The sequence below is a fragment of the Giraffa tippelskirchi genome, chromosome 7 (genome assembly GCF_054371585.1).
Source record: "Giraffa tippelskirchi isolate mGirTip1 chromosome 7, T2T-mGirTip1v1.2.pri, whole genome shotgun sequence".
In the NCBI taxonomy this organism is placed as follows: domain Eukaryota; kingdom Metazoa; phylum Chordata; class Mammalia; order Artiodactyla; family Giraffidae; genus Giraffa; species Giraffa tippelskirchi.
The window spans coordinates 45154454-45170806 of record NC_137281.1 but is presented as its reverse complement, the minus strand read 5'-3'; the positions used below and the strand labels follow the sequence as shown (position 1 = coordinate 45170806).

Here is a 16353-nt window from a genome sequence, read left to right as displayed (position 1 = left end):
AGACTTTATTTTTTTGGGCTCCAACATCACTGCTGATGGTGACTGCAGCCATGAAATTAAAAGACGATTACTCCTTGGAAGGAAGGTTATGGCCAACCTAGATAGCATATTTAAAAGCAGAGTCATTACTTTGCCAACAAAAGTCCGTTTAGTCAAGGCTATGGCTTTTCCAGTAGTCATGTATGGATGTGAGAGTTGGATGGTGAAGAAAGCTGAGTGCCGCAGAATTGATGCTTTTGAACTGTGGTGTTGGAGAAGACTCTTGAGAGTCCCTTGGACTGCAAGGAGATCCAATCAATCCATCCTAAAGGAGATCAATCCTGGGTGTTCATTGGAAGGACTGATGTTGAAGCTGAAACTCCAATACTTTGGCCACCTCATGCGAAGGGTTGACTCATTGGAAAAGACCCTAATGCTGGGTAGGATTGGGGGCAGGAGGAGAAGGGGATGACAGAGGATGAGATGGTTGGATGGCATCACTGACTCGATGGACATGGGTTTGGGTAGACTCCGGGAGTTGGTGATGGACAGAGAGGCCTCGCGTGCTGCGATTCATGGGGTTGCAAAGAGTCGGACATGACTGAGCGACTGAACTCAACTGAACATGTACAGATATGAGAGTTGGACCATAAATAAGGCTGACTGCTGAAGAATTGATGCTTTTGAATTGTGGTGTTGGAGAAGACTCTTGAGAGTCCTTGGACTGCAAGGAGATGAAACCAGTGAGCTGAATATTCACTGTAAGGACTGTTACTGAAGCTCAAGTTCCAATACTTTGGTCACTTGATGCAAAGAGTTGATTCACTGGAAAAGACCCTGATGCTGGGAAAGATTGAGGGCAGGAGGAGAAGGGGGTGACAAAGGATAAGATGGTTGGATGGCATCACCAACTCAATGGACTTGAGTTTAAGCAAACTCTGGGAGATAGTGAAGGATAGGTAAGCCTGGTGTGCTGCAGTCCATGAGGTCACAAACAGTTGGACACAACTTAGCGACTGAACAACAATTCTTTTTCCAGCTCAAATCTGCTGTCGAGCACTCTACAGAAATTTTTGATTCAGTTGCTGTACTTTTCAACTCTGGAGTTTTTGATTTTTTAAAATGATCTTTATTTCTTACTTGTATCTTCTTTTAGTGAGACACAGTTGTCATGCTTGCTTTAGGTTTTTTAATCCTAGTTTCCTTTAGGTCTTTGAACATGTTTATAATAGCCAATTTACAGGTTCTGTTAACTAAGTCTAACACCACTGGGCACATTTTCTGTTGTTTGCCTTTTTTTTTTTAATGTATATGTGTTTTTACAAGATAGCCTTCGCTTTCATTTCTTGCTTGAGCAGTACCTCAAGGTAGCATAATCAAGCTGTGTATTTGAATGAGGTAGTTTCCCTTCTTAGATGTCCAAGAAGATGTTCCAGCATTTCACAGTTGCCTATGGTTGTCAAGTGCCTTGGGACTTCCTTTTATGTTTTGCCCAGGCTTTTGTTCACTACACCTGGGATTTTGCCAGCACACTGTTGTTTTTGGCAATGTCTTGGAGGGACTGGGCTTTCTTTTTCCCCTGCTAGGTTGAACTCTGAGTCAAATCAGATAGCCCCAACATTCAGAGAATGGAGATTTCCTAAGGAGTTGCTAGTTTAGATAAATATTGGCAGTGTGATAGGGATGAGAATTTTAATGGGGCTCCAAAGGTCAGTCTTGTCCACTGACTGTGAGGCTACTAGCTATTTATGGTTGCTGCACCATTTAGTAGACAGGGGAGGTGGGATGGAAACAGTCCCAAGTTAAAATGCCCCAGACCCTGCTGTCTTAAGTATCAGGAGATCCTCCTGGATAGACAATGCTCAGAACATTCTGTGGCTTTGGTTAATTTCCAGAGTTCTGAAATAGTTAATATTAGTTATTTGGCCAGCATTTTTTGTTTGTTTGCTTACTGGTGGGGGGAGGGGACAGCAGGTTCATGAAGTCCTTACACTGGCATTCCAAAAATCAATCTCTCCTATTATAGCTCACTTTTAAAGACTGTTATTTACTGGCTAGGTATTTTCAACATAATTAAACAGACTATTTAAATGACAGGGTTACTTAATATCTAAATACTATAATGTGCTATGGACTCTGCTAAACATTTACTAATGTTACCCAGAAATATGAAATCATTGGAAAGTATATATACCTAATTTTTTATATAATTCTTATGTTAGTAAGAGAAAGGTATAATGAAAAGGAACAGTGAATTTAGGGATAACTTAATAAAGTTTATGAATGTAAAACTAAAGCGACACAGTTAATTGCATGGGGTATGCAATTACTTTGCCTTGTAGATTTAGCATTGAATGATACTGCTTGAAAGAGTGCCTCAAATATAGTAAACAGTTAAGTAAATGTTAAATATATACATGTTTCATTATACTATTAGCAAAGATTGACTTAATAGACATCAAACTAGACATATAAACAATTTCTCTATAACCACCTCACTGAAAAGAACCAAATAAAAACATTTATCAATACTCTGTTAAGATCATAGAACATAAATTCCAAATAAAACTGTATATTTCATAAGAAAATTTAAAAACTATTAAAAAGAATAATTAAAATAAACTGTCAAAAAATCTCAAAGGCAGTTATATTTTAGCATACTTTTAATCATGTAATTTTCTGCCTAGGCAGGTGCATGAACAAGTAAACACATTAACACACTTTAGTATTACTGCTCTTCACTCAATGTTATTTCATAAATATGCTCATGTTATTAAAATTCTTTAAAAATAGATATGCAGAGAGAAAAGATTATTGGAACACTGAAATCCCATTAAAAGAAAACCAAAGATAACAGTTAAAAGACAGACATTACTACACAAGCCTTTAAAAATTATTTTTATAAAAGTGTATCTATACAGATGTTATAAGAAACATAACTTCATTGCTTACATAGTATCCTCTTATTCCATAATTTAAAATTAATATTTTACTGTTGGATCTTAAGGATTTCTCCTAATATTCATTATTATAAACAATGCTTTAGTGAACATCTCTGCATCCCAATATGTGTCTGCATCAAAATTATTTTCTTACATTCCTATACACAGAATACCAGAGGAAGGAGCATTTATTGGATAAATCATCTCAATAAATGGTGTTGGGACATGTGGATGAATACATGCAAGGGAAAACCTGATTTCTAAAAATAGATTGTACTACTTTACACAAACACTAGTTTTTAATGAAAGCACCCTTTTCACTCTATTCTTGTTTTTTTGAGGTGAAATTCATATAATGCACACTTAACCATTTTAAAGTATAAAATCAGGTGGCCTTTAGTGTATTCACAATATTGTATAACCACAGCTCTCATTAACCTTCATACTCATATAAGGAATAACTCCCTATTTCCTTCTCCCCTGGTATTCTCAAATCTGCTTTCAGTCTCTATGGATTTGCTTCTTCCACATGTATCATATGAGACATGATCATTTGTGTCTGCCTTTTTTCACTTATAATGTTTTCAAAGTTCATATGAACTGTTGCAAGTATCAGTACTTTGATCTTTTGTATGGTTGAATAATATTCCTCGTGTGTGTGTGTGTGTGTGTGCAAAGTCAGCTTCAGTAGTGTCCAACTCTTTGCAAACCTATGGACTGTAGCCCACCAGGCTCCTCTGTCCATGGGATTCTCCAGGCAAGAATACTGGAGTGGCTTGCCATATTCTCCACCAGGGGATCTTCCCAACTCAGGGATCAAACCTTCATCTCTTATGTATCCTGAATTGGCAGGCAGGTTCTTTTCCACTAGCACCACCTGGGAAGCCCCATATTCCTTGTATATTAATATTTTGCTGATTCATTTATCCATATATAGACATTTGGCTTGACTCCACTTCTTGGCTGAGTAATGCTGCTATGAAATTGGATGTACAGATACCACTCTGAGACCCTGATTTCAATTTCCTTTGGGTATTATACTAGAAATGAAACTGCTGGATCATATGGTAATTTTGTGTTTAATTTTTAAAGAAATTGCCATTTTACATGTTCACCAGCAGTGAATGAGAGTTCCTATATTTTCATCCTCATTGACCCTTGTTCTTTTTTCATTAAAGCCATCCTAATGATCGTAAAGTAGTATTTCTGTGGTTTTGATTTGCACTTTCTTCATGACCAATGATGTTGAATGTCTTTGCTTGTTGGTCATTTGTATATCTTCTTTGGTTTTAGTTCACTGATTCCTAAGATGTTGATGTTCACTCTTGCCATGTCCTGCTTGACCACATCCAATTTACCTTGACTCGTAGACCTAACATTCCAGGTTCCTATGCAATATTGTTCTTTACAGCATAATACTTTACTTTCACCACCAGATACATCCACAACTTAGTGTCATTTCTGCTTTGGCTCAGCCTCTTCATTCTTCCTGGAGCTATTTCTCGACTCTTCTCCAGTATTTTACTGGACATCTACCAACTGGGGGAGGCGGTCTCATCTTCCTGTGTCCCGCCTTTTTGCCTTTTCATATTGTTCATGAGGATTCTTGAGGTAAGAATACTGGAGTGGTTTGATATTTCCCTTATCCAGCAGACCATGTTTTGTCAGAACTCTCCACCCTGACCTTCCATCTTGAGTGGCCCTGCATGACATGGCTCATAGCTTCATTGAGTACACACGTCTGTGATCCATGTGATCATTTTGGTTAGTTTTCTGTGATTGTGATTTTCATTCTGGAGGCTGTGGGACTGTAGTTTTTGCTTATTCTGTATGCCTTCTGATGGATGAGGATAAGACGCATGTGCAAGCTTCCTGATGGGAAGTGGGGAAATCTGGGTCTTGCTCTGGTGGACTGACTCATTTGAAAAGACCCTGATACTGGGAAAGATTGAAGGCAGGAGGAGAAGGGGACGACAGACGATGAGATGGTTGGATGGCATCACTGACTCAACAGACATGAGTTTGAGTAAACTCTGGGAGTTGGTGATGGACAGAGAAGCCTGGCATGCTGCAGTCCATGGGGTCGCAAAGAGCTGGACATGACTGAGCGACTGAACTGAACTGGTGGACAAGGCCATGCTCAGTAAATCTTTAATCCAATTGACTGCTGATGGGTGGGGCTGTGCTCCCTGCTTGTTAGTTGTTTGGCCCAAGAAGACCCAGTCCTGGAGTCTACAGGCTCTATTGTAGGGCTAATGGCGACCTCCAAGAGGACTTATGCCAACATGTGCCTCCCAGGACTGCTGTTGCCAGTACCCCTGTCCCTGTGGCAGACTACTGCCAGCACATGCCTCCGCAAAAGACCCTCAAAAACTCACAGATGGGTCTGTCTCATTCTCCTGTGGGGTCACGGCTCCTTTCATTTGGGTACTGGTGCACACACCCCACTCCAGTACTCTTGCCTGGAAAATCCCATGGACGGAGAAGCCTGGTGGGCTACAGTCCATGGGGTCGCTAAGAGTCGGACACGACTAAGCGACTTCACTTTCACTTTTCCCTTTCATGCACTGGAGCAGGAAATGGCAACCCACTCCAGTATTCTTGCCTGGAGAATCCCAGGGACGGCGGAGCCTGGTGGGCTGCCGTCTATGGGGTCGCACAGAGTCGGACACGACTGAAGCGACTTAGCAGCAGCAGCAGCAGCACGCACAGTTTGGTCTGTGCCCTCCAAGAGTCTCTCTTTCCCCCAGTTCTATGTAAGTTCAGTAATTAAATCCTGCTGGCCTTCAAAGTCAGATTTCCTGGGGATTCCCAGTCTATCTGCCAGATCCCTAGGTTGGGAAGTCTGATGTGGGGTCTAGAACCATCACAACAGTGTGAGAACTTCTTTGGTATTATTGTTCTCCAGTTTGTGGGTCACCCACCTGGTGGGTATGGGATTTGACTTTAACATGAATGTACCCCCTCCTTCCATCTTGTTGTGGATTCTCCTTTGTTGTTGGACGTGGGGTACTTTTTATGGTGGGTTCCAATGTTGTCCTGTTGATGGTTGTTCAACAGCTACTTGTGATTTTGTTCTTGAAGGGGAAGATAAGCACATGTCCTTCTACTCCACCATTTTGGGCTTTCCCAAGCACTGAGTAGGCTATATCTTTCCCTTTCTCCCTTGCCTTTCACGTTTCTTCTTTCCTCAGCTATCTGTAAATCCTCCTCAGACAACCACTTGGCCTTCTTGCATTTCTTTTTCTTTGGGGTGGTTCTGGTCAGTGCCTCCTGTACAGTGTACATACCTCCATCCATAGTTCTTTAGTCACTTTGCCTACCAGATCTAATCCCATGAATCTATTCATCACCTCCACTGTAAAATCATAAGAGATTTGATTTAGGTCATATCTGAAGGCCTAGTGGTTTTCCCTGCTTTCTTCAATTTAAGCCTGAATTTTGCAATAAGGAGCTCATGATTTGAGCCACTGTCAGGTCCAGGTCTTGTTTTTGCTGACTGTATAGAGTTATTCCATCTTCGGCTGCAAAGAATATAATCAATCTGATTTCTATACTGCCCATCTGGTGATGTCCATGTGTAGAATCGTCTCTTGAGTTGTTGGAGGAAAAGGGTGTTTGTTATGACCAGTGTGTTCTTGTGGGAAAACTGTTAGCCTTTGCCCTACTTAATTTTGTACTCCAAGGCCAAACTTGCCTGTTACTGCAGGTATCTCTTGACTTCCTACTTTTACATTGCAATCCCTTATGATGAAAAGGACATCTTTTTTTAGTGTTTGTTCTGGAAGGTGTTGTAGGTCTTTATAGAACCACTCAGTGTCAGTTTCTTTGGCATCAGTGGTTGGGGAAATAGACCTGGATTACTGTGATGATGAATGGGAAACTGAGATCATTCTGACATTTTGAGATTGCATCATATCCATTTAATGGTGCCTTGGCATCAGTTCAGTTCAATTCAGTTCAGTCGCTCAGTTGTGTCCGACTCTGCGACCCCATGAACTGCAGCACTCCAGGCCTCCCTGTCCAAAACCAACTCCCGGAGTTTACCCAAACTCATATCAATTGAGTTGGTGATGCCATCCAACCATCTCATCGTCTGTCCTCCCCTTCTCCTCCTGCCTTCAATCTTTCCCAGCATCAGGGTCTTTTCAAATGAGTCAGTTCTTCACATCAGGTGGCCAAAGTATTGGAGTTTCAGCTTCAGCATCAGTTCTTCCAGTGAGTGTGTGTTAAATTTTTTTCCCCACTTCATCTAAATTAATTTGTTAATGTATTAATTTGTTCATGGTTTCACTTATTATAATCCTTTCAATTTTTGCAAGGTTGGTAGTAATGTCCCCTTGTTCATTTGTGTTTTTTTTCTTCTTATTCAGTCTAGCTAAAGGAGTGTCAACTTTGTTGGTTTTCCAAAAAACGAACTTTTGATTTCTGTGATTCTCTCTACTGTTTTTCACTTTATTTCATTTATCTCTGCTTGAATCTTTATTGTTTCCTTTCTTTTACTGGCTCTAGGTTTAGTTTGCTCTTCTTTTTCAAGTTCCTTAAGGTCTAAAGTTAGGTTGTTGACTTGGTGATCTTCCTTGTTTTTAATGTAGTTTTACAGCCATAAAATTCTGAGTACTTACTGCTTTTGCAGCATCCCTTAAGTTTTGGTATGCTACATATTTTCTAATGTCACTAATATAGTCTCATCTGCCATGAGTGAACCATTCATCCAAAGTAATGTAAAAGATTATATCAACAATTTTGTGTCCACTTGGCAATGAATCTATATTTAACATCTTTATTTGCACAAAATTGGTTTGAGATTTTCTTTCATGTAAGGAAAGTTGCTGCTAATCGTTGGTGACAATGAATTCCTTGATTAAATGTACCTCAAAAAGAACCTAAGAGTTTGTGTGGCCAACTTAACTTAGGTCAGTCCCTAACACTCCCAAATTTATAACTCCAGCTTAGAATTACAATCTTTGAACTCTAAATTCTTATATCCAACCTGTTATTCCATGTTTTAAGCTCAGTATCTCTTACTTCCATGTTTTAAACACACTGTGTGTGCGTGCTCAGTCATGCCAGACTCTTTGTGATCCTATGGACTGTAGCTCTCCAGGCTCCTCTGTCTGTGGGATTCTCCAGGCAGGAATACTGGAGTGGGTTGCCATGCCCTCCTCCAGGAAATCTTTCCGACCTTAGGGATAGAACCCGAGTCTCCCATAGCTCCTGCATTGCAGGCAGGTTCTTTACCACTGATCCATACACAATCCCCAAACATCCACAATCCAAACACTTATTTCTACCTCCATGGCTATTACCTCGGTCAGTGGCACCATCATTTCTAACCAGAATTATTTTAATAGTTTTCTGATCAGTTTCCCTGTTTTAGCTGTTGTTGTTCTTATACTCTACTGTTTCACTTAGTTTACATTCCCTCATTTAACTCAGATTTCATCTTCTACTCCTTAAATCCCCTTCTTTCATTCTACTCCAAGACATGAGTCTCTTCACTCAGTGTTCCTTAGAGATTCCAGGAATGCTTATACCTTAGGGCTTCTGCTCTGGCTTTCTCCTCTACCTGGAATATTCTTTAAAATAACCATGTGTGATTCCCTTATAGTCTTCAAATCTTTGTTCAAATGACATTTTCTCAAAGAAGCCCACTCTGACCACCATACATAAATCTGATGACTCCTCTATCCTTCTTACCCTGCTTTATTCCCCCCACAGTAGATATCACCTCTTAACCATTACATAGTATTAAGTAACTCATCATAATTATTTATTTATATGGTTTATTGCCTCTTTGCACCTATTAGAATGTAATCTCTATGAGGGTCAAGAAATTGGTCTGTTTTATTAACCTACATAAAGAGTCTAGAATTGGTCTATCATATATTAGGCACTCAGTACATATTTGTTCAATGAATGAAGGAATATATGAAAGAACTTTTACCCTCCAAATGTATCAGACCTGAGATTTTTAAAATATTCTGATTCAAAAATACTGTATTAATTTATACCACATAGATACCAGTGCAGAAAGATAGTCTACTTAAAGGTAAAGTATCAGTTATAAATAAGAATTTTGAACAATTTATAATAATACATAAAAAGCATTTACAGTATCAATTATCTTTATTGTGAGGAAATCAAGAGGTCAAATGTTTTGATCAAAACTACATAGTTACTAAATGGTGGAGCTGGGATTTTTCACTTAGGCAGCTTAATTCCAAATTCCACACTTTTCATCATTACCTGTGATCCTTTTATTCAGTTAGAAGAAAAGCATGATATTTGCCTTCCTGCTCTATAAAAACTACTTCTAATGACAGAATAACACCCCCTCCACCACCAATGCCCAGTGTTCATTTCTTTTACTGTTTCGATCTCTATACTTGTGCGGTCCTAGGATATGATCTGGAAATCTGTAACATTTTTTACGTCGTCATTCCAGTCAATATAGCATTTGTAAATGTTAATCAAATCAGATATCCTAGCCAAAGAAGTCTAGCAATGAAATTATTTGTAATCTACTATGATAATATAATCTTTTTTTCTGATATTTTAATTTTAAAAGTTTCAAATAACTTACATGTGAACTTTACAGAAAAGAATATGTCAGATGTCACACACATATATATATATATATTCTAATTCTGTGAAATTAATTACAAAATCTAAGGTGACCTTTGTGGCTTAAAAAAATATCAGTTGCTCTGAGACCCCACTGCCCCAAATTTCTGGACAATTTAAAATACCATAGCTGTTATAATAGGATGATTTCCAGTAATATACAGATGACCACTTTTAAAATAATAAATTTTCAACAAAGATAGAATAGCAAAGAAAACTGATAAAATGTATTAAAACAGTAATGATTTTGAATATTTAAATTCATTGCTGAAGTGTTAAGTCAGTTTTAGGGAGAGACAGCTAATTCCTATATATGCTGCTAAGTCACGTCAGTTGTGTCCGACTCTGTGCGACCCCATAGGTGGCAGCCCACCAGGCTCCCCCATCCCTGGGATTCTCCAGGCAAGAACACGGGAGTGGGTTGCCATTTCCTTCTCCAATGCATGAAAGTGAAAAGTGAAAGTAAAGTTGCTCAGTCGTGTCCGACTCCTAGCGACCCCATGGACTGCAGCCTACCGGGCTCCTCCGTCCATGGGATTTTCCATGCAAGAGTACTGGAGTGGGTCGCCAGTGCCTTCTCCGATTCCTATATATAGAACACAGTAATAAGAAAGGCTACTTGTTGTCAACAGGCTAAACTTACCTGTGCTTCTTAACATCATATTGTAATGTGACACCAGAATTCAGAAGTGGGGAGAAAAGAGGACAGAATAGATTTGGAAGGAGAAGCCAAAAAAATTTTGACTGAGAATAATAAAAATATTGGTGTTTAATTTTAAAATTTGGCTACAGACACTTGACATTTAAAACATTTACTAAATCATAGCTTGTCTTCTTATTTCTGTCTCTAAATTCATTGATTTAAATTAAATGTATGGCAACTCACACAGAAAATATAAATGAAGCAGTTTTCTGCTTGATGGTAAAATCTTCTACTGGTTTATATGACTAAGACAAAATTATTATTATTTTTTTGACTTTTAGAAAATCTAGAGTGTAAATGGATTCTCACTAATCACTTACTTATTAAAGTCTGTGATTAATTAATTAGCTTGTTTGTTCTATAGATATTAAGCACCTGCTATATATCAGATACTCTGTTGACTAGAGAAGCACCTTAATCAATTTGTGATCAAATTATAAATCTAAGACACATGTTAATTTAATGTAACTGTATAAATACTCTTTGGTTTTTAATAGTCCTACTTAGTAATCATCTTAAAAATAAGAAATAGGCTGTCTTCATAAAAAGGCATAATCCATGTATAGAAAGTAGAGATCTTTAAAATGTATGTGGTGTTACGAGGCGCTCTGGAACATAGATCCAGAAGAAAGAGCCTGTATTTTTAATAATTAAACACTGCATGGAGAATTCATGAAGCTACATGCGTAAATGCTGAATTTCTGGATTTCAGAAGTCAGTATTGTAGCAATTTATGGAAAATTTCTTAAAATAATCGTTGGCTTCTTTTCCTTGTAGTCAATGGGGGGCTTTTAATGGAGAGTAAAGGAATCCATTGACTATCCTTTGGAGTATTCTGACTCATTTCTGAACCCAGCTTCTAGATAACTGAGAAAGATAAAGTAATGAAACATGTAGAAGAATCTCTTACTAGACTAAAAATAGCTCCATAAGAACAGGTACTTAGGTCTTTATCAATCATAGTAGAAAAGCTTTTGTATACACACATATACATAAATAGTATGTACAATATATTTTAGAAAACTTAATGAATTTTTGCCTAGCTTAAAAAATCTATGACATTTAGAATTCCACTTGTTTGACTTAGAATGAATAGAATGCTAGATTTCTAATTTATATTCACTCAAAACTTTGATATAGTTCCATGTATTTTGGCATCTAATATTCCTGCTGAAAGACTAGAAAGTTTATTATTTTAGTGGTTTTTAAAAAAAAATTTTGAATGAGGCTTGAAACTTCTATGTCCAATTCTGAGAATATGGAGAACCACTATGTTGTAAAAAAAAAAAAAGTAAGTTAACATGTGATACAGTATTATTAAATAAAGTATAGATTTTATTCAAATTTCACAAAATTTTATGCTAGAGTCCATTATTTGTTTTTATACCTATTCAAGATTCCAAATGGTATTTAATTGCATTGAGCAGCTTCAGCTGCATGCAACAAATTCTGGTAAATTCGCTTTTCATTTTTATTCTGTCACAAATATTTTCTAATTTTCCTTGTTCTTGCTTCTTAGATAAACCCATCATTTAAAAGTGGACATTTAATTTCCAAATACCCGGGTTTTAAAAAAGTATCTTTGATATTAATTTCACAGTTTGATAATAACTTCTCATCTAAATGCTTTCTTCTCTGCAATCACCTTCTGTGTTTTTTTCAGTCTTCTAACTTTATTGAGGCTTTCAATGGCTAAGTCAAAGATCTCTATTGGTAAATGTCACATTGTACTTGAAAATATGTAGGTTATTTTCAAATATCTTTTGATACTGATTTCTAACATAATTCCACAATGATAACTGGACAGACTCGGTATGATTTAAGTACCTTCAGACCATCAAATTTTGGCACCTTGTTTTATGTCCCTGGATACGTTCCAGTGTCCCCTAGTTTATAGTCTATGGGAATTTGAATAGAATTTGCATCCTACTGTTGTGTGAAAGCTGTAGAAGTCTTAGTTATGTTGAATTGGTTCACGGTGCTTTTCAGGCCTACTATATCTTTCTACTTTTCTGAATATTCATTCTGTTAATTTTTGAGAGTTTGATATTGAAACTCCAACTAAAAACCTTGATTTATCTACCTAAAACATAATTGTAATATATAGTGAAACTATGTGTAACTTTGTTCTGTATTTTCCAAATCTCCTTAAAATGTGTTATCATACTTTCATTATTTAAAAAATAAAAAAGAAAACAAATAAAAAGAACAGTGCTTAGGTGTTTCCAATCTAGTGACTTCATTTCTATGCCCCATTCCATAGAGGAAGGTTAAAAAGCTGGCTTAAAACTCAACATTCAAAAAACTAAGATCGTGGCATCTGGTCCCATCACTTTATGGCAAATAGATGGGGAAACAATGGAAATAGTGACAGAGTTTATTTTCTTGGGCTCCCAAATCACTGCAGATGGTGACTCCAGCCATGAAATTAAAAGATGCTTGCTCCTTGGAAGAAAAGCTATGACCAACCTAGACAGCATATTAAAAAGCAGAGACATTACTTTGCTGGAGTTTTTTCCAGTAGTCATGTATGGATGTGAGAGTTGGACCTAAAGAAAGCTGAGTGCTGAAGAATGGACGCTTTTGAACTGTGGTGTTGGAGAAGACTCTTGAGAGTCCCTTGGACTGAGAGGAGCTCAAACCAGTCAATCCTAAAGGAAATCAGTCCTGAATATTCATTGGAAGGACTAATGCTGAAGCTGAAGCTCCAATACCTTGGCCACCTGATGTGAAGAACTGACTCATTAGAAAAGACCCTGATGCTGTGAAGGATTGAAGGCAGGAGGAGAAGGGAATGACAGAGGATGAGATGGTTGGATGGCATCACCAACTTGATGGACATGAGTTTGAGCTAGCTCCAGGAGTTGGTGATGGACAGGGAAGCCTGGCATGCTGCAGTCCATGGGGTCACAAAGAGTCAGACATGACTGAGCAACTGAACTGAACTGAATGCCCCATTACCAGGGCCCACATAGTGGCTGACACGTATCAGGTATCTGGTAAATGTCTGCTTTACTTCCTGAAGGTTTGGTAGTAAACAACAAAATATAATGTGTACAACTGTTTGGATTTTCTTGAGGTTTAGTAATATGCCATATAAATGATTGCTGTTGAAGACCTCCATTTTGGCTTTGAATTAAAATAACTTTGATACCAGCTTAAAGGTTGGAACTTGAACAAATATGTTCCTTAACACAGGAGACCTGTGATGTGATATGATGGAAAGCACACAGGATTTTAATGCCAAAGACGGCAGTGGATCCTGCTTTGTTTGATCTTCAGAAAGTTCCTTGCCTTCTCTAAGCCTTAATTTATATGTTTATTCATTCACCTTAACATTTGTTGAATGTACATTGTAGGCCTTTAACAGATGAAAAAGGCAAATCTTGACTTGGGGGTGCTTAAAGATATAACAACAGAAAAATATAACTTGAATGTTTCCTCATCTATAAAATTAGAATTACAATACCACTTACTGAATAGCTTTTATGAGGTAATTATAACAACAGAACTTACTTTTAATGTATATAAAAGTGCTTTAAAAACTGCAAAGCACTATACTAATGTTACTTGTTATTTTGATTATTCATTCCTCATATTTTCTGTTTTTTTCTTAGGTTGAATTTCAACTTGATATTAGTTCCTGAAAAACACTGTAACACCAGTTTTTCATAGAAGTTTTTGATTTCTCTTTTGGAATAAATGAGGAAGCCTAAAACCCTGATTCAAGCTTTGCCTGTTAACCTGCTTTCCAATTATAAATTTAGAATGTGAGTATTTTCCTTCCTTTTCTTTTGTTAAACTGATATATAGTTCACATGTATTTTAAAGTTCACCAATTTCAAGTACACAATTCAGTGGTTTTTACTCTAGTTACAAGGTTGTACAACTGTCACCACTAGTTCCAGAACATTTTTATCACTCCAAAAAGGAACCCTGTACCCATTAACAGTCACTTCCCATTTTTTCCCCAGCCCAGTTCTTGGTACCCCACACTGCCAGTTCCTTGTTATTTCTACAGATTTGCCTTTTCTAGACATTTAATATAAATAGAATCATGTAATATGAAGTCTTTTGTATCTGGTTTCTTTCACTTAGAATAATGTCTTACAAGGTTCATCCAGGTTACAGCATGTTTCATGTTTTTAATGGAATAATTTTCCATTGTACTGATATGCCACATTTGGTTTATTCATTTATTAGTTCATGACATGTAGTTTGTTTATTAGACTTTTTGGCTATTATGAATACAAATATTATGCTATGAATATCCATGTAGAAATTTTTGTGTGACATATATTTTAGACTCTTTTGGGAATGTACGTAAGAGTGGAATTAATGGTTCATTAGCTTCTTAAGTAACTGAGTAGTTTGATTTTGATAAATGCTTTTCTAGAACCTAATGCACATAAGCATCTAATGAAGGAATGATAAAAGCTGTGGTCAATGCATGAAAAAAGAATGCAAAGGGAAACAATAAAATATATCCACAGCTCTCATAAAGCTGAACTGCATTGGGTGTTATTGCCTGTGGAGGTCTAATTTAATGGTCTGTGCTCCTTTACAGAGTTGTATTAATGAGGTAAACCTTCCTGAGATTATGTGCTATTATATTTCAGCTGTCATTCTCTGGATTAAAAAGATAAAACTCTGATTTCCAAAGTGGACAATGTGGTATAAATGAGATAAATGGAAATAGCTTGACCTGTGCTTTAGTGCATTTTACTTTTTAAGTTGGAGATCTATATCCCTTTGAGAGGAAAACCAACAGGCCACAGCGTTTTGCTATAAGCTGTTTTTTTGGTGGTGATGAAAACCAGAAGGGAGTAAAACTGTTTAGTTCTGATATAGGGATAAAAGACACATGACTACTTTATAAACCAAAGGTGAGAGGCAGCGAATTTTTAGTTTCAAATTGCAAGATAGGTTATATTTAATGAAATGTTATTTAAAAGTAAACGTTTATCAGAGTAGGTAGATGTCACATGTTAAGTCAACTTGGAGAGAGGTAGATGCAATTCTTGGCTATCAATAGACACAAAACCCCAAAATACCTTATAAATTTTCCTTTACTAAAGTCACTTATTTCACATGTAACTTTTCCCTAGAGGATGTGATTAAAATTGTGAGTATCAGTAAGCATGTTCTCTTAAACTCTTAAGTTTTCATCTTTGCCTCTCCATACTTCTTTCCTTTTACTGTCTATTCAAATGTACTAGTATTTACTTTACTTCCCAAACGTACCTTTTTAATAATGTTGATAGGTCCATTTCTGTAAATTCTTTCATATTTGGCTCTTAAGCAAACAGCATACATTATTTTTAGTGATTATTTATTATTGTATAACAAGCCAACTCAAAGTTTAGTGGCCTACAACCCTAACCATTTTATTTCTCATGATTCTGTGGATTGGCTGGACTTACATGGTTGCATTCAGCTGGCAGGTCAGCTGGAATGCCTAAGTAGGCATCTCTCTTTATAATCTTTCATTCTTAAGGTGACTAGACTGGGCAGACTTCAGGACAGCATTCTAAACAGGTAGGTCTCAAAGTTTAAGAGTTTATCAAGGCTCTATTTGTGTCATGTTTGCTGATGTCCCCTTGGTTAAGCAGAGTGAATGTGGAACAAGACTATTATGAGTCATTGTGGCCATTAGTGTAGCAATTCATACCTCAATATTCATTAAAACATACTACATTTTATATTCCTTTTTCACTTTTTTTTTTATTTAGAGAATACTTTATTAGTTTCTGTAATCAAACCCATGTAGATAAAAGTTAGATAAACCATGTAGATAAAAGTGAAACCCTTTTTCACTTTTAGTTTGGGAAGTTTCTATTCACATCTTTGAGCTCACTGATTCTATCCTTGATCATGTCCAAACTGCTGCTGAGCCAATCAAGGGCATTCTTCATTTCTGTTATGGTATTTTTGCTTTCTAGCATTTCAATTTTTTTTTTCATTTGAGTCCCTACCTTAAATTCCTAGCCTTATAATTACAAAATCTGTCATAATTGAGTCTGGTTCTAATGTTTTCTTTGTCTATTCAAAGTACAGTTTTTGTTTTTTGGGGGTGTTTTTTTTTTGCCTTGTAGCATGTCC

General features: G+C 37.0%; 2 protein-coding genes across 36 annotated transcripts in view; one reads left to right on the top strand and one right to left on the bottom strand.

The window, feature by feature from the left end:
* ITFG1 (integrin alpha FG-GAP repeat containing 1) overlaps window positions 1–16353 on the bottom strand; it is a 276724-nt gene that overhangs the window by 13571 nt on the left and 246800 nt on the right. The gene's annotated exons all lie outside the window — the stretch shown is intronic.
* LOC145513005 (uncharacterized) overlaps window positions 1–16353 on the top strand; it is a 166598-nt gene that overhangs the window by 28900 nt on the left and 121345 nt on the right. For all 30 annotated transcript variants that reach the window (XR_014059008.1, XR_014059007.1, XR_014059028.1 and 27 more), the window contains exon 2: window positions 13869–14021. The gene's annotated coding sequence lies outside the window, so the exon portion shown is untranslated. The remainder of the gene's footprint in view (window positions 1–13868; window positions 14022–16353) is intronic.